General features: G+C 44.1%; 1 protein-coding gene across 4 annotated transcripts in view; it reads right to left on the bottom strand.

Moving 5' to 3' along the window:
- Nucleotides 1–24,447, bottom strand: part of LOC126334869 (atypical protein kinase C) — a 704,619-nt gene that overhangs the window by 611,350 nt on the left and 68,822 nt on the right. The window contains exon 1 of one of the 4 annotated variants that reach the window (XM_049997563.1): nt 4,128–4,502. The exons of 2 other annotated variants lie outside the window; for them this stretch is intronic. The gene's annotated coding sequence lies outside the window, so the exon portion shown is untranslated. Of the gene's footprint in view, nt 1–4,127; nt 4,503–24,447 lie in introns of those variants that run through there. One more of the 4 variants, XM_049997561.1, reaches the window with a different exon arrangement.

Consider the following 24,447-nt stretch of genomic DNA (forward strand, 5'->3'; position numbering starts at 1 on the left):
TAGCGTTTCGGAATGTGTTTGCAGAGACAAGGTGAGTGCGCCAGCCGTAGACGAGAAGCGTAAGCAACCGACAGGTGTTTCCTGTCATCGGACTTCATAACACTTTATTACCAGTTTCGTCAGTCTTGTCTTACTCATGTAAATAACGAAGGATGAGGAGAAACATTTGTACGAGTATCCCGCAAACTATATCTCTTCCTGGAATAGTGATGTCACTTCTCCTTTCGTCGTAGACGTTACTTTACAGTCGCGGCGACTTATTTTATAACGGTTATGATTGTTGACAACGTGTACTACTTTCTAATACCGACGGAAATGCCGCAGGGGTTAAGATACTCGACTCACATTTGGAACGATCCGGTTTCGAACCTGCTACCGGTCATGCCGGTGTACTTTCCTTGTGTCCCCTAAATCGGTGAAGGCAAATACACTCCATAATTTTCCCATATGCGTTTTGACTTCATCTCTAATAACCTCGTCTTCGACGGAACGATGACTACTAATTTATTTTTTCATTTATTTTACATGCTCAAGGCGTGACAGAGAACACTTAGTCCGCGAGCAATTGACAGGGTTTCAGGTCTAACGACACAGTCTCTTTCGTGGGTCTTGATGCAACAATCATGCGGAATCAACTACTGTCAGCCTGTGTTCAACGGCTGTTCTGATGTATCAGAAGTTCAACCATTTCACTAAGGGAATCCCCCATGGTACGGTACAGTGGTAGGTATTGGACTATCTGGAACATTTTGAAACCATTTACGATGAGGTTCGCAAAACTTGCGTTTCATTTATATTTATATCCAAATTCTTAATACATAGAGGTTATGCTTAAAGTAACGCTAGAACAAAACTACAACGAAAAGAACCTGAAACATGGATGCAACAATGCCTGATTTCACATCAGTGGGCGACTATCAAACAGGTACACAAAAGTTGGTCCGCCTGAGTGCTGCCTATAGTCACAGACCGGACTGACAAAACTGCGGCAGCTGCAGAATATGCCGGAACATGACACTTCAGCCACTTCGTCATACAAAGAACGAAATATTGCTCCCGCCTGACGCAGACTTCACTGGCTGTAGATTCAGCCTGATGGCCTTCAAAGTGAATACATCCAAAATTACTGCCGAGCGAGGTGGCGCAGCGGTCAGTTCACTGGATTCGCATTCCGTAGGACGGCGGTTCAAATAACCACCCAGCAATCTAGATTCAGATTTTTCACAACCTACCTAAATCGCTTACGGCAACAGCCGGAGTGAACTTCTTGAAAGCGATATGGACAACTGCCTTCTCCAATCAGAGTATGTGTCCCGTCTCCAAACATCTCTTTGTCTATGAGGTGCCAAATCCTAATCTTCCTTCCTTTCTTCAAGCCTTTCCAGCTTGTTTGAGGTACCTCCAGCCGATGCGTTACTAGTAATAAAGGGCCTATGTCCACTGGACTTCTAAATTCGACAATAAGCTGTACATTACTAGTTGAACGACCGTGAATTCAAAACATGTAACATAATTTGTCAAAACTGCGTTTAACAGGCAGGAAATTGCAGAGACCAATATTAGTCGAGGAGAAACATATCATGCTGGACAGCGCGAGCCGGTACTGAAGTAAACATACTGGACTCGTACTCGGCAGGACAATGATTCACATCTCCGAATGGCTACCCAGAATTGGGCTTTCCGTGGTTTCTCTTAATCAGCAAGGCAAATTCCGGAATGATTCCTCTGGAAACGAAACGGCTGAGTTCCATCTACAGCGCGTGTTCCGTCACTAATGACAAGATCATCGAAGCGACGCTAATCCCCCATCTTTCTTCCTTTCTTCTTCCGAACCTGCAGTTCGCACAAAAATTCTTGATATTTTACTTCTATTTTTTTTCTCTCTCTTTCTGTCCCGGCGAGAGGAATGCTGTGGATGGCATGTGTCACTGATTCGTGAAAGCCACGTCGTAAGATTTGCCGCGTTTGAATCGTTCATTTTAGTGTCGTCCTGAGGTGAAGATTGGGAATGTGCCTGGCATTTGCTTAAAGTGATGTGACAACACGTTTAGAACGTATATAAGTTGGACGATACAACAGGATAGCCGTCGTTGATCGGGGAAGGGAATCTGATCCGGCTGTAGCTCCCTGCCCTGTCCCGCATGCTAGTATTGTATGCGTTACCGGTTACGGTATACGTTCATGTAAAGAAAGAGCAGGCGCAAAAAAGAAAGACATGAAACCCTGTATGGATACGGGACAGCGTTTTCCTCACTGTCCTTACAGCGTCACGCACGTCGGAGTGTATATAAAATTTCACTGTCCACAATTATGTTAGTGCAGTTTACCAGAGCCACAAAAATTTTAAAAATAATCTACTGGCGTCATTAGGAAAGCTTTCCGATTCACGTGACAAACATAGTTTCTGCGTAGACTGACGCAGTCTATAACCTTACATACATCGTTCATGAATCGCGCTTTGTTTTTCAAGGAGTTTAGCGTGGAAGCGTTAACACGTGCGTCGTTCAACGTCCCCCACCATCTCCCCACTCAAACGTACACTATCTAACGAATAGATCTAAGTTATTTTTGTCAAAAATTTTCACAGAAAAGGAAACGGTCTTCCTTTCGAGGAACACCTTGAACTAATAAAATAAATTATGTACAATGCGACAATTTCGCCTAACAAATGAAGCTTACGCCTTTTAAATGGAAGATGCCAGCGTTGAGACACTTCCACCGTTCACAAATAAGAAGGTATTCCGACTTAACGGCTGCCGAAATGAGAAACATTATTTCTTTGGAGTCGATTTATAAAAGGCTGGATCAGAAAGAAATACCTCATGTGTAACAATAAAATTAATAATGAACATGTATCTGCAGAATTAGTACGGATCATAGCCTTAATTGTCCTCGACGCAACACTACTGTTGAACATAGTCGCCATACATTTGTACACATCTGCAATTGTATCGTTGAACTCAGGCATCAAGAATAGTTTGGAAAAGTGTTTTACTTGCTGACTCATTAACTGAACGCTGTTTTAATCCCAATCACGCAGGACGTGTATGGGGAGGCTGTAAAGGACATCAACAATGTGTAGCATTGGGGGAGGAAGTTTGGTGACGGAGAAACGAACACTGCAGATAAGCCGCGCGGTGGCCGACCGACGACACCTGCAGCAGGTGCCAATCGCGGGCGTGCTCATGATGTGACACCAGGAACATACGCGTTAGAGGTCACAGTCAGCAGCTTCAAAATAATTCTGAGAAAAATGGATCATGAAGAAAAAACAGGATTTCTTCGAACTGGTTTTGATGCCTGGTTCAACTATGTAGCAAATGTGTACAAATGCATGGTTACTGTGCTGAACGGTAGTCTTATACACAGAGCACTTCAGGCTGTAATAATGCCGGTGTTATATGTTCATCATTAATTTTTTTTTATAATACAGGAGGCACTATTTTTTGATCCACTGTCGTAAATTTGAAGTTATTTGAAGCTACAATGACATAGCGGTCTTAACAGCGCATTTGATGTTCACGTTAAGATAATGCTGCTGAGGTCTGTAACACTTTATAAGAAACGCTCTGGATTTACTATGATTTTTTAAGAAGACACCAACCAGTCTGTAACATCCAAGCAGGATTTTTGTTCAAGCTTATAAGGTGGAATCAAAAAATCTAATTTTCAAATCCAGAGGCCTACTTGTCGCCAATTTTATTCTGAGAAGGAGAACAAGTTCTGCTATATGTATGTAGCACTCTTATATTAATGACACAACATAGTTCCAGCGAGAGGCTTCCACCAACGTTCTCTTCAACAGGAATGATTGAGATCTATGACTGCTTCACCAGAGCTCTTACTATGAACCGGCCCATCTCTGATCAGTTCTGTACTCGCTGTGACACGAAAACTGGTCTGATAATTCAACGAAAATGTCAAGTAAACTAACAATTTTGCCATTTTTCTTGTCGGTCATGGCTTGTAAAATTTCTTACTGAAGTTGTCTCGCATCCAATCGCCGGACTTTTCCAGTCTCAGTAACAAGAAACAGGCAATATCGAAGGACATAGGAAACTTTTCATGGGTACGACAATGGCTCCCTCTAAAATTATCCTGTTAAATACAGTTTGAACGTATCTCACCGTATTAGCTTTGCAGGGGATCGGTAAAAAAAAAAAAAAGTCTTGCTAAACGAACACTACTGAAGCGAGGAACACAGATCTATTCTGATGAAGTACAAGAAATTAGGTGACCCTTTACGGAACCAAGGGTGGCTTGGTGCATGGGCTTCTACTGAACACCTTCGGCTGAAGCCCAGACGCCTCCATCATAGTAAGTCCACCTACCAATGGCGACTCGGCGGTGCCTGAGCAGGATTTCGGCTGTCACCCTGTGCTCCCAGACATCCCCGCCCACTCACACACACGTATACACACGCGACGCAGACGCGGAAATTACGCGCGGAACACTACACAGCACACGCCAACTCTTGGCCGCCGCGCCGCGGGAGTGACTGAGGTCTCCAGACCGGCTGTAGACAGCAGCTGCCGCAACAAACGGGAACCGGCAGCGGCTGGTCGGTCACGTGACCGAGTCACTCAACTCGCGACGCGGCCGGCCAATCAGCTGTTCTGCTCAGCGCTCAGCCAGCGTCTGGCGATGCCCCTGATCTCGGCGTTCACTGTCTCAGTGTTCCAGGCAGCAAAGCTCTTGGTGTAGCACAGACAAGAGGAAGAAGCAATGAAATCATGCATGAGAAAACATTTAGATTCAGCTTTGTTCTCCACCGACGGACTGACTTAGCAGTTCAGAGAGTAACTACAGTACAGAGAAAATTTGTTTTTTCCTCTTACAGTGTACAGAACGATAATGACTTGTCTATTTAAAAAATAACCGGTTTCAACTGTAATCTACAGTCACAACAGCCACACTGAAGGCCAGTGTTGTAGCAAAGAAAGCCTTGTAACAAGAGCCGGAGGTAATGAAGTCCTTACTTGTGTCGGCAGAAGAAAATGCCGTCAGTTTAGCATGGATTACTATCATCTATTGTATACCTGAATACGCCACATGCTGGTAATTTCACATTTGCCGCTACAAAGCACTGTCTACTATACAAACTGTTCTGTCTTTTCGTATTTATTTTCTTGTCTTTGAATTTAAACAAACATAGAGGACGCAGTAACTCATAATATCCTCTTCTGATTTTTCAAATATTAGTCTTCTGACTGGTTTGATGCGGCCTGCTACGAATTCCCCTCTTGTGCCAACCTTTTCATCTGAGAGTACCAATTGCACTTTATGTCCTCAATTATTTGCTGAATGTATTCCATCCTCTGTATTCCTCTACAGTGTTTACCCTCTATAGCTTCTCTGGTACCATAGAAGTTATCCCCTAATGCCTTAATAGCTGCCCTATCATCCTGTCCGTCCCTTCTTATTGTCAGCGTTTTATACATGTTCCTAGCGTCGCCGATTCTGTGGAGAACCTCCTAATTTCATACCTTATCAGTCCACCTAATTTTCAACATCCTTCCGTAGCACCACGTCTCAAAGGCTTCGATTCTCTTCCGTTCTGGTTTTCCCACAGTCCATGTCTCACTACCATACAATGCTGTGCCCCAAACGTATATTCTCCGAAATTTCATCCTCACGTAAAGATGTATACTACTAGACTTCTCTTGGCCAAGAATGTCTTTTTCGCCAACTTTTTACGTCCTCCTTGCTCCGTCCGGCACAGGTTACTTTGCTGTCCAGGTAGCAGACTTCCTTGACTTCATCTTCTTCGTGATCACCAATCCTTATGTTAAAGTTTCTCGCTGTTCTAATTTCTGCCACTTCTCATTACTTTCCTTTTTCTTCGATTTACTCTCAATGCATATTCTCCACATTAGATTGGTCATTCCATTCAACACATCCTGCAATCCTTCATTTTCATTGAATCAGTGAATCATTGACATCTTTTCACCCTGAATTTCAATTCCACAACTGAACCTTTCTTTTCCTTCTCACATTGCTTCTTCTTGTGGATTGCCACAACGGTAAAAATGAAATCACTGATTGTCACTCGCTGTAAGAGAAAATCATGTGTTCTTGGTGTTCCCCCGTTTGTATGTATTTGACATCTTGTTGCACACCATTAGCTGCACGTCAAAATTACTTACCTGCCACGGTATTGGGTGATATGGTCCATTATCAGTGGATTATGGGACATATTAAGATTTTATACCTAACTGGCCCGTCGTTTAATTTAGACTTCCACAACATGTGAGTAATTTTTTTTCTACTTTAGTGTATACAGTTCTTGTGTCATCGACATAGGTACGCATAACATTGTTGTTTATCCTCTTGGAGGCCAAGTTGAGATGGGCATCAGAGGCGCCATATGTGTAAGATGTACCTCAAGATGACGGAATGGACTGCGGACACACTAACAAAATTACCCCTCGTGCACATCCGCAAGGAGTAACAGGGTATTTTTTATTTTCATTTGTTATTACAAAAAAGTGACCAAAAACACGCGACAAAACTACATCTTTGTTTCAAACGTCCCGCACTTTATTACTTTTTCAAATTTCACTAAAACTGTGTTACTATTCCGTGCTGGGAATAACCTATAGATTACGAATATTTTTGAAAAAATTCAGATACGATTACCAGACTGCAGGTCTTTCGTCATGGACAAACCTCACTTTGGACAGAGCAACTTCAACTGCTCGGACGAGGGGGAAGGGCTTAATTATGACGAAATTACTCAAAAAAAGTTCGAAAATTGTTGAACCTATAAATGTGCGAAAAGGTTTATTCTGATGGTACATTATTTTTCCAAAAAAAAATCGCGACTATTGCTAACTTTATACACTCCTGGAAATTGAAATAAGAACACCGTGAATTCATTGTCCCAGGAAGGGGGAACTTTATTGACACATTCCTGGGGTCAAATACATCACATGATCACACTGGCAGAACCACAGGCACATAGACACAGGCAACAGAGCATGCACAATGTCGGCACTAGTACAGTGTATATCCACCTTTCGCAGCAATGCAGGCTGCTATTCTCCCATGGAGACGATCGTAGAGATGCTGGATGTAGTCCTGTGGAACGGCTTGCCATGCCATTTCCACCTGGCGCCTCAGTTGGACCAGCGTTCGTGCTGGACGTGCAGACCGCGTGAGACGACGCTTCATCCAGTCCCAAACTTGCTCAATGGGGGACAGATCCGGAGATCTTGCCGGCCAGGGTAGTTGACTTACACCTTCTAGAGCACGTTGGGTGGCACGGGATACATGCGGACGTGCATTGTCCTGTTGGAACAGCAAGTTCCCTTGCCGGTCTAGGAATGGTAGAACGATGGGTGCGATGACGGTTTGGATGTACCGTGCACTATTCAGTGTCCCCTCGACGATCACCAGAGGTGTACGGCCAGTGTAGGAGATCGCTCCCCACACAATGATGCCGGGTGTTGCCCCTGTGTGCCTCGGTCGTATGCAGTCCTGATTGTGGCGCTCACCTGCACGGCGCCAAACACGCATACGACCATCATTGGCACCAAGGCAGAAGCGACTCTCATAGCTGAAGACGACACGTCTCCATTCGTCCCTCCATTCACGCCTGTCGCGACACCACTGGAGGCGGGCTGCATGATGTTGGGGCGTGAGCGGAAGACGGCCTAACGGTGTGTGGGACCGTAGCCCAGCTTCATGGAGACTGTTGCGAATGGTCCTCGCCGATACCCCAGGAGCAACAGTGTCCCTAATTTGCTGGGAAGTGGCGGTGCGGTCCCCTACGGCACTGCGTAGGATCCTACGGTCTTGGCGTGCATCCGTGCGTCGCTGCAGTCCGGTCCCAGGTCGACGGGCACGTGCACCTTCCGCCGACCACTGGCGACAACATCGATGTACTGTAGAGACCTCACGCCCCACGTGTTGAGCAATTCGGCGGTACGTCCACCCGGCCTCCCGCATGCCCACTATACGCCCTCGCTCAAAGTCCGTCAACTGCACATACGGTTCACGTCCACGCTGTCGCGGCATGCTACCAGTGTTAAAGACTGCGGTGGAGCTTCGTATGACACGGCAAACTGGCTGACACTGACGGCGGCGGTGCACAAATGCTGCGCAGCTAGCGCCATTCGACGGCCAACACCGCGGTTCCTGGTGTGTCCGCTGTGCCGTGCGTGTGATCACTGCTTGTACAGCCCTCTCGCAGTGTCCGGAGCGAGTGTGGTGGGTCTGACACACCGGTGTCAATGTGTTCTTTTTTCCATTTCCAGGAGTGTAGTTCGAGTGAGTAAAATGGGCCCTTAACCCTAGATTACTACAATCCTCCTAGAATTTAAGATTGCAGGTGGTACTAATTCGCGGTTGCCACCAATCTGGTATTGTCAGTATAGGATGCAAAACAGCGAATTTTGTAGTTATTTTGTACGTCACACACCACTGCGTACCTTATAACTGAATTAACTAGCGCATAACTACAAATTACTTACTCTGAATAAAATATGTAGTTGTAAAATTTTCGATGGTTTTGTAAAAAATGTAACATTATTCATGTTTAGTGTCCTACGCTTACGGCAAATGCCGCAATAACTCCTTTCAAAGGAACAAGGTCGATTTCCTACCTCAGCTGTCAAGAACTGTTGTTTGTGCTACGTCTTTTTGTCGTCAACGGCACGAAAAACCCTAAGCATCATTTGTTCCTTTCCTGCACCTCACCTATACACACTAACTGAATACAAAATAATTCATGTTTTATTTGGGTCCTAAGTTTTTTGAAAAACCTTTACGAATTATCACCCCACAATAATGAAATTAAAAAATTTGAATATGACAAATTGGAACGGAACAACTAACAGAGTTTCTGCTAACGCCGAGGAACCCATTAGTACTACACTACACCGTTCATCGGACCGTAATCTCACACTGTTAAAATTTAATAGTCTCATTTGCAGCGTTCTTTTTTTTATTTGGTTTATTGCGATCGAACGGAAAGTATCGATGAGGTAAGAGCGCAACGCAGGGGAGAGCGCTGGATATTGCAGGCAATAAAGAGTGTGTAAACAGGGGGAAATCAACTGGGGCAGCTGTCCACCACGCCGCACAGTTCCACACAATAGAAGGCAACGTGAAGGATATTTCGTTGAAACTCATGAGATGGAGACAATGAGAACATACCATACGTTGTTATTTACAATTCGTTGCAATACGTACTTTCGCTGTCCTTTATACACTCATTAGCCAGAACATTACGCCCATCTATCTAGTAACCGGTATGTCCAGCTTTGGCACGGGTAAGAACGGCGATGCGTCAGGGCAGTGAGTCCTTGGTAGATCGCTGGAGAGTTGGCATCACACCTGCACACACAAGTCACCAAATTTCCGTGAATTCTGAGGAGCGGAACAATGAACTCTGGCGTAACATTCAATCACATCCCAGATGCGTTCGAACGGGTCCAGATCTGGCGACTTGGGGGGCCAGCGCGTCTATTGGAACTCGCCACTCTGCCCCTCGAACCACTCCATCACACTCATCCCCTTGTGACATAGCGCATTATCACGCCGAAAAATGCCACTTCAGTCGGGAAACATGGTCGCCATGAAGGGATGTACGTGGTCTGAAATCAGTGTACGATACTCCTTGGCCCTCAAGGTGCCTTGCACGAGTTCCGTTGGCCCATGCATGCCCACACGAATGTTCCCCAGAACATAATGGACCCGCCGCCAACTAGTCTCCGCCGTAGAGTGAGGATGTCAAGCACCTGTACCCCTGGAAGAAGGCGGATTCGCTTTCTCCCGTCGGCATGATGAAGAAGGTATGGGGACTCATCAGGCCTTGCAAAGCTGTGCCACCGTGCCAACGTCCAGTGCCGATGATCACGTGCCCATTTCAGTCATAGTTGCCGATGCCGTGGTGTTAACTTTGGCACATGCATGGGTCGTTGGCCGCAAAGGCCCATCGTTACGAGTGGTTGCTGCACTCTGTGTTCAGACGCACTTTTACTCTGCCCAGAATTAACGTCTGGTGTTAGTTCCGCCGCAGTCCTCCGGCAGTCCAGTTTTACCAGTCTGTTCAACCTACGACGCCCATCATCTGCAATGAGGGGAGGGGGAGGAGAAACCCTACGACGTCTGGACGTGTTTCACCTCGGTTCCGCCACGTGGTGAAGACATTCGCCACAGCACTACTATAACACCCAATAAGTCGTGCTCTTCCCAAATTCTCGTGCCAAGCCTCCGGACCATCAAAATCTGCAAACGGACAACACGCTCACTGGTACTGCAGGCACCGTACGTGTGTGACTAGCAGTCATTTCGTCAGGTGAAACTGTTATTGCCAGGACGGTTTCACATCGACAGCAGTGCTGGCTGATCAGTGTACATGTTATGTGATCGGATTGGGTTACATTTTATTATGGTTTCGCACGAACAGTTTCGGAACCAGTCCTGGTTTGTTTAAAATCGATGCGATAGGTCGTTTAAAATACGTTGGATCATATAATGCTTCAGGACCTCTATGAGGTTTTTCGCACAGCTCTGTGCACAAAAAGATGAAAGTGTTTGCAGTTTGTTACAAAATGCGAAACGACTTTCAGACTATCAGCGCCTGTTGCAATAATAGACAGCTGACATTCGACACAGACTCAATATTATGCGTGCAAACACACAAAAAGATGCAATATCGTTTGACTATGCGACCGGCACGAAGTATCAAGGCGTATTTTCCTTGATCCATTTACTGAAAGATTCCTAAGTGTAATTCACTCGCGAAAAAGGTCTGTTGCAAAAGTCTCGTTCAACAAATTCTGGGATATTGGCTCAAATGGCTCTGAGCACTGTGGGACCAAACATCTGAGGTCATCAGTCCCCTAGAACTTAGAAATATTTAAACATAACTAACCAAAGAACATCACACACATCCATGCCCGAAGCAGGATTCGAACCTGCGACCGTAGCGGTCCCGCGGTTCCACACTGAAGCGCCTAGAACCGCTCGGCCACACCGGCCGGCCTGAGATATTGTTTGTCAGTCTGGGAGCCTATTCATTTGAGAGAGAGAGAGAGAGAGAGAGAGAGAGAGAGAGAGAGAGAGAGAGAGAGAGAGCACCAGCCCAAAATCTCACTACCCCCGACAGTACGGAAGGTCCCTCAGTTATCTCGCCATCAAGGTCAAGTAGACTGTACAGAAACGCCTCTCATTGACACACACTTAACAACAATCACCGTGCTCCTCTAGTGACTACAGAAGAACTAAATGGGACAGGAAAGACTAGGAAACCCAAAAGTGATAAAACGTGGTCCTACAGTGGCAAATAGTAAGATAACCTAAATCTGCTAACAGGGAACACTACAGATCTCATAACAATATGGTTAGTTAAAACAATCTTCGTTTTATAGACCACTGCTGACCCTCACATGAACAGCTGGAACATTTTTGATTGAAAATAAAATAAACATTCATTTGCAAAAAAGGAATTTTTTTCTGTTCCTACCTACACGATAAACATATGTGCTTTCAGATAAATTACAGCTTCACTGTTTTCTTTTCTTTTAAGTGGTGCTTGCTCCATGTAATGTTCAGAAGGTCTTAGCTTACATAAATTGCAATAGCAACGCTGCCTGTTGTCTTTCTTCTATTTACATAAAATTGTTCTGCAAAGAGAAGTAGAATAATCTATTTACATCTTACATAAATAAATAAGAAACTTAAAAAGATGGTAGCAAGTTGAAAAAATTTCCTGCTTTCACTTTTACATCATTCACTTCCTCACACAAATGAAGGCACTAGGATGGCAGGTAATTGCATGAACTTCGGACGAAAGTTCTTCGATAAGCAAGAAGAATAGAGATTAGATTCGGACAGAATAACAGCCTCGTGTTTACCTGTCTCATTGCACGACCAACTTAACTGTGTGCTCTGTTCAGTGCTGTCGTTCGTTAAGTATGATTAACTGTGCGCGCACGATGAACGTGTGGGCGGTGGCCACCCCCGTGGCGGAGAGTGCTTGCTGCACTTTCTCTGCGCTCGCCGCGTATCTGGATCTCGCCAGAGGAAGCAGATTCGCCCTCGGGCGCGACCGTTCCCTCAAGAAAGCGACGCAATACTTCTACCGGCACTCCCACCGCGCGAGGACTCGGGTGTTAATGCACTCTGCTCGCAGGGGCTCTCACGGTAGTAGGGGGGTCATTATCAGCACACAAGGGGGTACGTCTCTACTGCATCCTCCTGTTTGCGGTGTCTACAACACTACGTAATGACATCAAGGACAAGTGGTAGATTACGTAGTATTTCATCACGTACTACTGCAGTAGGGAAAGTAACAACCGGTTAACAGATGAAAATTTCACTGGCGGTATACAAGAGAGACGAGTTCACGTAAATTTACGTCCTCTGTCACACGGGCAGAGAGAATAATAATTAGTCTGCTGAATATACGTACTATTTGAAACATTCAAGCTGACATAGCTAGTGTCAACTTTATCAACCTTTTTTTTTTTTTTTTTTTTTTTTAGGAATGCCGATACAACTCACTGCGGTAAGGAACAAACACACCAATTCGTCGTTGCACACAGTGTTGGTCCAGCTTATTCTTGTGGAATGTGTGCCAGTGACGCACCATGTTGTGACCACTTACGCATCTGAATAACCGGAGACGAAGTAAGGAAGAATATGACCTATGAATGTTTCGTGGACACCTCAGTTAAGCCGCTACGCAAGTACACAAGGCACAGTCAAATAGTTTGCTATACCAGCCCACCGAAGCACAGTAAACGTTAAATACAAATTGAATATAAATGTGTAAACTATGACCAGTAAAGCGGAAATATCAGTTTGGTTCCATAAACTAATTTTCGAACTTCAAGTTCATCTTCAGACGGAGCACGTAAAAGTTACATTATTTATTATCGTAGCGTGATGCTGGGCGATGGCTCCACAGGAAGGGGTGAGGATAATCTATCGTCTGAGTGATACGTATCCGACAAGCTGCGTCGAGATTATTTCTTTGCTTGCCGTCATGAACCTCTCTCTTCTTTCAGGCAGGTTGTGCGAAAAAGCTTTTTTCCGCTCAGTTCGATGCAGTAACTCTTGATCAGTAACTCCATCTGCCCATGTAGACTTCAGCATTATTCTTTAATCTCACATTTCAAAAGCCTGCTACTTACCTCTTGTCTGTAATGTTGATCGTTAAAGTTTCACTTCCACGTAAGACTACACTTCAGATAACTTACTTTCAGAAAAGCTTTGTAACACTCAAATTTAGATTTGCTTTTGACAGCATGCGTTTTGTATCCTCTTTACTTTCGCCATCTATAATTATTCTGCTGTCCGAATAGCAACACTCGTCTATGATTTTTAGTGTCATATTTCCTAATTTAGTTCCATCAGTATCACCTGAATTTTTGTTCTTTGGCTTCGACATGTCTCATTTTTATGTCATTATGGAACGTTGGAAATTGTCTTAGTAAGAAGAAAACCAAAGAAATATGCTTTGGTTTTTTTATTTCAAGAAGGAAAAAAAGGAACTTTAAAGTCTCGTTAGGTCATACTACGTTCAGTCATCGACAAACATTACGTCATGAAAACTGGTTTTGATAAAAACAATTTTCTCTCTCGTTGACACAAAACAACACGTTATATTGGGCACTCTTTGTATGAGTTCTTGGTTGGGTATTGTAAATAGACAAGTTTTCACACTCTCCATCAACAATAAAATATGGCAATGAGCTCCCAAGATTTGGGGTTCAAATTTCATTTGAAACTGAAAGACCTTACTTCTTTTTTTGTTCTGAAAAATGTTGGCAGATATTTCTCGTAATCAATGCTATCTTCAAACAATTTCTACAGCTTCCGGAAATATTCTGTTGATGATGATATCTGGCGTGGTATCATGTTTTGTTTATTTGGCCAGCAAACTGGTGATTATTCAACAACAATTTTTGTTTCAGAATAACTACTTTCCTAAACAGGGAAAACTTGTGGAGTAACTCCGTTATCTGCTAACCTTCCAATTTTCTTGCCGTGGCCTGTCATGGAAGAACATTAAGCTGTAAACTTGGCGGGACTTGACAAGTACAGAATATTTTATATGAATACTTTCTAAAAATCGTAAATGTTTCGCGCTTCTAATCAGTTATTAGAATATACAGACTTACCATGAAATTTGGGGAAAATATGAAACTAGATTATCACAGTAAATACTCAAGACCAAGCAAAGAATGACCCACATCCAACTACGAACAACCGAATAGCGTGAGAACCGCAAGTGCTAAGACTCAAATTACTCTGGAGCCACAAATACCACATCCGCAAAAGTTAACAATTTACCAAGCTAAAAATAACCGTGGCGCGGCAGTCATGTCAGACCCAAAAGTCCCTTCAGATCATAAAGGGCTACATTCGACCAAATTTCATTACCCTTGCCTTACTTTTGTTAATACTTCTCCTACAACTTATCTTAGAAGAAAGATTAAGGAAAGGCAAACCTACGTTTCTAGCGTTTGTAGACTTAGAGAAAGCTTTTGAGAATGTGAACTGGAATACTCTCTTTCAAATTCTGAAGGTGGCAGGGGTAAAACACAGGGAGCGAAAGGCTATTTACAATTTATACAGAAACCAGATGGCAGTTATAAGAGTAGAGGGACATGAAAGGGAAGCAGTGGTTGGGAAGGGAGTGAGACAGGGTTGTAGCCTCTCCCCGATGCTGTTCAATCTGTATATTGAGCAAGCAGTAAAGGAAACGAAAGGAAAGTTCAGAGTAGGTATTAAAATCCATGGAGAAGAAATAAAAACTTTGAGGTTCGCCGATGACATTGTAATTCTGTGAGAGACAGCAAAGGACTTGGAAGACCAGTTGAACGGAATGGATAGTGTCTTCAAAGGAGAATATAAGATGAACAACAAAAGCAAAACGAGGATAATGGAATGTAGTCTAAGTCGGGTGATGCTGAGGGAATTAGATTAGGAAATGAGACACTTAAAGTAGTAAAGGAGTTTTGCTATTTGGGGAGCAAAATAACTGATGATGGTCGAAGTAGAGAGGATATAAAATGTAGACTGGCATTGGCAAGGAAAGCGTTTCTGCAGAAGAGAAATTGGTTAACATCGAGTATAAATTTAAGTGTCAGGAAGTCGTTTCTGAAAGTATTTGTATGGAGTGTAGCCATGTATGGAAGTGAAACATGGACGATAAATAGTTTGAACAAGAATAGAATAGAAGCTTTCGAAATGTGGTGCTACAGAAGATTGCTGAAGATTAGATGGGTAGATAACATAACTAATGAGGAGGTATTGAATAGAATTGAGGAGAAGAGGAGCTTGTGGCACAACTTGACAAGAAGAAGGGACTGGTTGGTAGGACATGTTCTGAGGCATCAAGGAATCACCAATTTAGTACTGGAGGGCAGCATGGAGAGTAAAAATCGTAGAGGGAGACCAAGAGATGAATACACTAAACAGATTCAGAAGAATGTAGGTACTGGGAGATGAAGAGGCATCCACAGGATAGAGTAGCATGGAGAGCTGCATCAAATCAGTCTCAGGACTGAGGACCACAACAACAGCAACAACAATATGTCTCCGAGGTCATAGTCATTACAGATGGGCATCAAGCTCGGAATGTACAAGGACAAAGTAAAAGTAATCAAGATCGTCTTCTCCAAACGTTGTAAGAAAAACTACGTCATGGTTCCCTGGAGAATGCACAGAAAACCAAAATCAGAACCAAGGAGGGGGGGGGGGGAGGGGGCAGAGGACTCGAACCGCACCCCTTGCGAACCTGAGTCGAATATCTTAAGTACTAAGCCCCCATCGCAATGTGAAGTGAAAACATACATATTCCAGGATTAATGAAACTGTAAGTCTTCCAGTAATAATGAAACTCCGTCAAATATCAAACGGCAGTCTTCGAATTGTGTAGATTAGAAGTGAGCCTTTTGTAATATTAAGTAACCTTGACTAATGTGGCAACCTCCGTATTTATAATGTGTTTTTCACGGCGTAAGTCCTCCACGGCAATGAAGTCCCACCGCAACAAAAGGAGTCTGCAGCCAGATTGTCGTCGCAGACGCCGAGTCCCACAGCTAACGATTCACAATACAGAGGGTGCGGGAAGAATAAACTTGGCGACCTTGGCACATTCCGCCGAAATTGGCTTCTAACTGATCCAACAGCTTCTGAAAGCAGCAAGCAGAAGCCTTCGGGCCGCTAGCTTTTTTCCTCCCGAGCCCGTCTCACTATTCAGAGTCGCCACTCCGGGGCGACAGAACTGGGTCAAGCGGAAGGCAGCCAGGCGGGCGTGGGGAAGAACACACACACACACACACACACACACACACACACACACACACACACACACACACACCAGCAGCAGCAAAATCCGCGGAAAGGGAGCCACCGCCTCGGCGTTCTGCTGAGTGGCGAAAGGGAAAGGAAAGCAGACCACAGGCGCAGCAAAACACTGTGCCAGAAGCAGCAGCAGCAGACGTTGCCGCTTTAAAGCGGTCTCGAAGATGCGGCAGGCGGAGGGCGACAATTTATTGGCGCCACTCGAACGCCGCAACTTCCCACTTCCGAGAGCCCTCTCCGCCTCCGCCCGCGTCTCCGGCTCGCTAACACGCGGCAGTAAAGAGGCTGGAGGCCCGCGACACGGCGCTCTCCCATGTAACGCGAGACGACTTCTGAAACTCATTTTTCACCCGCAAGCCTCCCTCGTCCACAGGGCGGCGCTTTCGTCGCCGCAACATCACACCCTGTGTCTGCTCCTTCCTCTCGTCTAGCAACAAAATAAATACGTATCCGGATATCACTACCTGACAACCATTTGCTGTAGAATCTTCCAACGTATTCCGAGCTCAAACATAATGAGGTATCTCGAACAGAATGACCACCTCCACACCAAACAGCACGCATTTCGAGAAAACAAAATGTTCACTTGAAACCGAATTCACACCTTTCTCACATGACATACTGAAAGCCATGGATCGAGGCAGCCAGGAAGACGCAGTGTTTCTTGATTTCCGAAAAGCATTTGATTCAGTGACACACATACGCTTATTACCAAAGAATGATACAAAGCGAAATTTGTGAGTGGATTAAGGACCTTTGGTAGGAGAATACAGCACATTATCTTGTATGGATAGTCATCGACTGATGTAGAACTAACTTTGTGTGCGCCTCGGGGAAGTGTTGGGACCCATGCTTCTCATTCTGCACAACTTTAATAGTAGCCGCAGACTTTTTTTCAGATGATTCAGTTACCTTTAACTAATACAATCTGAAATAAGCAGCACAAATATTCAGTAACATCTTGATATTTCAAAGTGGAAAAAACATTGGAAACTTGCTTTAAGTGTCCTGAAATACATAACTGTGTAGTCACAAAACGACAGAACGTACCATCCTAGGGCTATAATATCAATGAGTCACAGGTACTCATACGAATACCTGGGTGTGTCACATTGTAGGGATTGTAGGGATATCAAATGGAACGATCACATACACTCAGCAGTAGGTAAAGCAGGTGGTAGTCTTCAGTTTATTGGTCGAATAACTGGGGAAGTAGCTTACAAATCATTCGTGCGACCCATCCCAGAATATTGCTCAAACGTGTGGGACCTGTACCAGATAGGCTCTAATGGCTCTAAAAACTATGGAACTTAACATCTGAGGATATCAGTCCCCAAGAACTTAGAATTACTTAAACGTAACTAACCTAAGGACATCATACATACCCATGCCCGAGGCATGATTGGAACCTGCGACCGTGCGAATAAAGAAAAAGGGAAATGTACACTTCAAGAGTGGCTCTTAACGTTGGATGCACCCACAAATCAATTGTGTGGCCATTAGTCAACTTCAGACTGAGTTCCAGGTGTTTCTTTTTTTTCGAACTGATAATTTGTCGATAAAGGCGCGTTTGCTAATTAGGTGTTAGGTTACCTCTTGTCATTTTTGTAGTTCACATTTATCCCAGCAAAGATTCAAACTGTCAACATTTTGGAGTGAAATTTCAAGAAGTTAGTAGACTGCGCAAAAGACGTAAACCTACTACTTGCCCTAGTCTGTGAGAACTTATCTAATAAAACCAACTTGGGATGACGTCGCTGACTAAGCGAAGTACTGTCGTTCATCAGAATTGAAAACCATGAAAAACTTTAGCAGTTCTAGCTGAATACATTGGTGGTCCTTTAGAAACGCCTGTACTGTTAGGCGTCATTATCACCAAACTTCACGGTCTCGTATTACATATTCAGTAGAAAAATCACTCACTCTTTACAAGAAACAGTAGAAACAATAGCGTACCATGATACTGCGTAATCGAACCGAACTGCGCAGGTGGTAGAGCTCTCGGAACAAGAGGATATTCGCCGAATAGACTGGTCTGCCCGTTACCCCGACGAAAATCCCACCAAGCCCGTGTGGGACACGTCGATATGAACCAATGACCACTCAGCAGTTGTCAACAGCGCAGATGAATAAATGGAACGCTCTACCACGAGAACCCCTCACCAGCCTTGTGGCCAGCATTGGAACATGACGCAGGGCATGGAATGCTTTCCGCACTGATCACACACCTTATTAAGAACCATGTCCTACCGTCTGTAATGTCAAGTGGACCACCAAGAATCGCGCTGATATCAGAGTAATTACTTGCTTTGAATAAAAGTGTCATTTCTGTTCGTCCATTGTGTATTTCTTTCAGTCAGCTTCTGTACTACAGTGTATCAGTTTTTTCTATGTATAGTCCAAGTTTCATCGATCTATGTTATTTAGAGGTGACATATAAGCGAAAGTTACTTTCGTTCTTAAGTTTTGTGCATCAGTGTATACAGTGACATCCTGTATTCGGTAACTCACTTTAAACACTATTTATAACGCCTGATGACTTGTGTGTGGTTCTCGCGACTTTCTTATAAACTATGTTCTCTCCTACAGCGATTAATCTGTTAGACCTCTCTTCAAATGCTTCAGCCAGAAACGTGTCAACGCTTTGCCCTCTTTGAAACGATCAAACCTATTTCGTACAGTTTACTTGCGACCTGCTTCATACAAGATTTAGAAATAACTGTATAGACAACTGAGGCGTAAAACAAAATTTTCGCGTGGACTGTTTGTTCGACAAGACCAACAGCTTCCCAATAGCACGGAGCTTTCATTATTTCTGTTCACCCTATATAAGACTTGGGACTAAACACAAACGAAACACAAATACGGGTCTTCCACACAGCGCAAACTGTCGCTGTGCTCGGTTATTGAGGAAGTCTCGTTTCGAAGGGAAATTCAACAGAATCCTTATTTCGGCTCCATTCTACAGGTGGAGCGGAAATGTTACACATTTTCTCACGATCGCAAACAGAACTAGAAAATGCTCGCCATTTCATTCAAACCTTATTCGCTGTGTGTGTTTCCCATCGTTAACGTTCTGTTACATCTGCACTCAAAAGCATTCAATCGATGCAGAAACAGTTCCAGCGTTGTTTCATGATTTCCTGCCCCCCTTCATTTTTCCCACTCTACGAGCAGAGAGAGAGAGAGAGAGAGAGAGAGAGACGAGCTGATTGCTTAAACCGAGAGCCCCGAAATGGTGTATTACAAGCAGTCAAAAACAATTGCACCAGAGCTCCATTTCATTACTCCCTTACAGTGCTTTCAATTATACGGCGTATAATGCTTTCTTCCCATTCGAATCATGAATGTGGCCGGGAAGAATCACTGTTTATATACATCTGTGCATGCGGTCGGGAGCACAGCGCTCGCTTTTGTCACTACAGTTGTGTGGAGACAACAGGGAGAATATTCGACGCAAGAAAATTCTTAACATGGCTAGTTCCTTCTCAGCAGCTACATAAGAGATACACAGAGGACTGTAGTACATTCCTGAACTCCTCACTTAACAGTGGTTCTTGAAACTTCGTTAGCAATCTTTCACAGAATAGTCGTCATCTATCTACGAGCATCTTCGAGTTTCGATTTTTCATCATTTCCATGACGTACTTGACCGAGTCAAACAAACCTGTGATGGTCTTCATTGTACTGTGTGTGTTCATGGTACCCTGCTGAGCCCACACACAAGAGAATATTCCTCGACTGGTCTCAACAGTGTATTGTAAGCAACCTTCTTTGGACAGACTGACTGCATTCTGAAAACATTCTAATAATGAACCGAAGTATGCCACCTGCTTCACCTAAATTTAAGCCTAAGATTAAGCCTAAGTGATCACTTGTTGCTATAAGCACAATGAAACGGACGTACATTGGAGTATTATGTAGGGACGAATAGGCTTGATAGACCAGAATGGAGAGCTATATCGCAGCTCTTCCTTGGTATCGTTCTAACAAACCACCTCACTCCAAATTGCACAACTAATCGGCACTGCGATTTTCTCGGACTTCTCTGCGGGCTATATTTCACTTGAACTACGTGTTAAAGTGTTCAGACTCGAATCTTATGCTTTCCATGATACCTTGCTGCTTAAAAATTACGATATCCCGCAATACCGAAAGTAAAATTCGGGTCATTCTTATTTTGGCTAAGCTATATGCACGAATTCGTGCAATAACACAGTGACATTTAGACTACGACGTTGCAGCATTAGATGGCCGGACGTCCAACAGAAATCAGCAAGCAACATGATATTTTTTTCCGTACGCGGCAACAAACGTTTCATGAAAATAACTGCGCATCTCGATTTCCAGTTCTTCTCAAATTGCGGACACTATATCACACTCACGTAAGCGGAACACACATTAAGATAATCTCAAAGCCTCTCGTGGATGAAATTCCCGTATACCCACATTTCATTCAAGGCTTCGAGGTCAATGCTGCACGCACAGTTCTGTGTCGAATGAAATCTGACACCTCCGCTCTTGCCGAAGAATAGAGCATTGTTCCCCGTGACGGGTGCTTTACCAAGTGTTAACAGTTGTCTCGATATTGAGGTCAGCTGGGGAACACGAAGTCAGCAGCCAACTTACAGAAACAAAAAGGACATTCACCCGTACCTGCAAAGAGAACAGACAAGTGTGCATCAAAATATGACGCGAAATATTTTATTTCGCGTACATAAATTAAAACGCTCATACAGCGCTGGAGTGATTTCCATTCTGTCATATGCTTAAATTTTAAAGCGAGTAAAGCTTCCTTACTGTACAGCCTGGGAAAACGATCATTACTTACATTTCCGGTCGGCGGCATTGCACCTGCGTCTATCATGCCTACATTACGAGTGCTCCAGAAACAGCGGGTAGTAGAGCCTACACTAAAGGAACGACGCAACACTAAGGCATTATCCAAATGCACCGCCTCTCCTAGCTCTTGACGATATCGGTTGGACCCTGAACGACTGGGACCGATGATCATAGCAGTCTGGTCCCTTTAATCCCCCAAACCAACCAACCAACCTGAACGACTGGACCACCGTGGTCTTGTCCAATGATTCCAAATTTCAGTTGGTAAGAGCTGATGATAGTGTTCGATTGTGGTATAGGCGCCCCGAAGCTATGGACCCAAGGTACTGTGCGAGCTGGTGATGGGTATATGATGGTGTGGGCCGTGTTTACATGGAATGGACTGGGTTCTCTGGTACAACTGAACAGATCATTGACTTGAAATGGTTATGTTCGGCTACTTGGAGACCATTTCAGCCATTTATTGAGTTCATGTTCCAAACAACGATGTAATTTTTATGGATGACGATGCACCATGTCAACGGCTAACAATTGTTCCCAGTTGTTGTGAAAAATAGTCTCGACAATTCGAGCGAATGATTACGCCATCCACGTCGTCCGACATAAATCCGATCGAACATTTATGGGACAATCGAGAGGTCGATTCGTGCCCAAAATCCTGTACCGGCAACACTTTCACAATTATGGAGGGCTTACTGAGGCAGGATGACTTAGCATTTTCTGGAAGGGACTTCAAACGATTTGTTGAGTCCACGCCATCTCAAGTTGCTGCATCGTGTAAGCAAAAGGAGGTACGACACAGCTGTAGGAGGTATCCTGTGACTTTTGTCACCCCAGTGTATGCCTACTCAAATTATAGTGCAACAGAATGTACTACAAGATATTAACCGATTTCCGTATCTCGGCAGCCATAACTGCAGTAACGAGGACGTATGAGAAGCAGGTGTCATGAGCAAAATTGGAAAAGCTTTTTTCCCACGAATGTGGCCCATATAATAACTACACTCTATATGTATGTGCAAAAATATTCGGCTATATTTGTCTATTATCCTACGGATGACTATTTACGCATGCGAGACCTGGAAAAGTCGACAAGATCAGCAAACACGCTCAATGTTTTTCAGCAACGTTACTTGAAACGAATTCTGATAGTCATCTATCATGACCATGCTTCACATTATGAAGTGTTGAGAAGTGGTTTACGCAAGCTGCATAAATTCGTTGCTAAAAGAAGGCTGAAGCTTGCGGGGAATATTTTACGCACGAAAGATTGCAGATTCCCCAAACAGTACTGTTGTGGAAGCCAACGGATGGACAAAGAAGTAGAGGAAGACCTAGTGATACCTGGATACGAACTTTTGCCAACGATGTTTAAATCACGGACATGAACTGCAGGGAAGCTGAAAACCTGGCAGGCCATAGAGTTCGCTGGAAAAAAACTTGCTGGACAATATGCTATACGTCTTTGGAGGAACTGCAACTGGTACTGTATTATCGAGCCCTTGGGTAACGCCTAGTATTTTACACTACTGGAAAAAACTTGCTGGCCAATATGCTATACGTCTTTGGAGGAACTGCAACTGGTACTGTATTATCGAGCCCTTGGGTTACGCCTAGTAATTTACACTGCTGGAAAAACGCAACATTCTCAACAAGAGTGTTCAGTGGCACCTGGGTGTGATATGTGCATATTGAGGGGTAGTTGTGTTACTGACTCATCTGTCACGGTCATCTGTGACCACATGGCGCTCACGAGGCCTGTCTGTGTACCCTTTGCTTTGACTCTGCAGTCAATAAATGTGCTGAATTTAGACGTGAGTTGTGCAGCCTTCAACCCAGGGTTTAACGATGCTCCGCCGACGAGTACGCACTCCTACAGAACAGCTTTAGCCATCTGGACGGAGTCACATTGTGGTCCTGCTGGGTGGACATACCGATGGATTCCTGTACAGGACACAATACATTAGTGCGTTGCTTTCGGCAGTGGTCTGTGGAACGTTCCCACACCCGTAGTTCTGGACGTCAGCGTATACAGGCGCAAATGGAGTTGACGCATTACGAGAGCAGCTGTGGCCGACCGAACGTCTTTCGGGGACGAAACCATGGCGCATGTTGAAACTTGCTGTATCACCAAGGACCACTTCGAATCCTGAGCTTGCAGCAGGACTAACATCACGTGTGCCTCTGCCCAGACTACCGCTGTCACCATGACACCGCCAATCATGGCTACTCTGGTGACGTGAAAGAGTTTCCTGCTTTGTTGTTGTTGTTGTTGTCGTCTTCAGTCCTGAGACTGGTTTGATGCAGCTCTCCACGCTAATCGATCTTGTGCAAGCTCCTTCATCTTTCAGTACCTACTGCAACCTACATCCTTCTGAATCTGCTTAGTGTATTCATCTCTTTGTCTCCCTCTACGATTTTTACCCTCCACACTGCCCTCCAAAGCTAAATTTGTGATCCCTTGATGCCTCAGGACATGTCCTACCAACCGGTCCCTTCTTCTCGTCAAGTTGTGCCACAAACTTCTCTTCTCCCCAATCCTATTCAATACCTCATCATTAGTTACGTGATCCACCCACCTAATCTTCAACATTCTTCTGTAGCACCACATTTCAAAAGCTTCTATTCTCTTCTTGTCCAAACTAGTTATTGTCCATGTTTCACTTCCATACATGGCTACACTCCAAACAAATACTTTCAGAAACGACTTCCTGATACATAAATCTATATTCGATGTTAACAAATTTCTCTTCTTCAGAAACGCTTTTCTTGCCACTGCCAGTCTACATTTTATACCCTCTCTACTTCGACCATCATCAGTTACTTTGCTCCCCAAATAGCAAAACTCCTTTACTACTTTAAGCGTCTCATTTCCTAATCTAATTCCCTCAGCATCACCCGACTTAATTAGACTACATTCAATTATCCTCGTTTTGCTTTTGTTGTTCATCTTATATTCTCCTTTCAAGACACTATCCATTCCGTTTAACTGCTCTTCCAAGTCCTTTGCTGCCTCTGACAGAATTACAATGTCATCGGCGAACCTAAAACTTTTTATTTCTTCTCCCTGGATTTTAATACCTATTCCAAATTTTTCTTTTGTATCCTTTACTTCCTGTTCAATATAAAGATTGAATAACATCGGGGAGACGCTACAACCCTGTCTCACTCCCTTCCCAACCGCTGCTTCCCTTTCATGTCCCTCGATTCTTTGTAAATAGCCTTTCGCTCCCTGTATTTTACCCCTGCCACCTTCAGAATTTGAAAGAGAGTATTCCA

Source organism: Schistocerca gregaria, chromosome 2, assembly GCF_023897955.1.
Source record: "Schistocerca gregaria isolate iqSchGreg1 chromosome 2, iqSchGreg1.2, whole genome shotgun sequence".
NCBI lineage: Eukaryota > Metazoa > Arthropoda > Insecta > Orthoptera > Acrididae > Schistocerca > Schistocerca gregaria.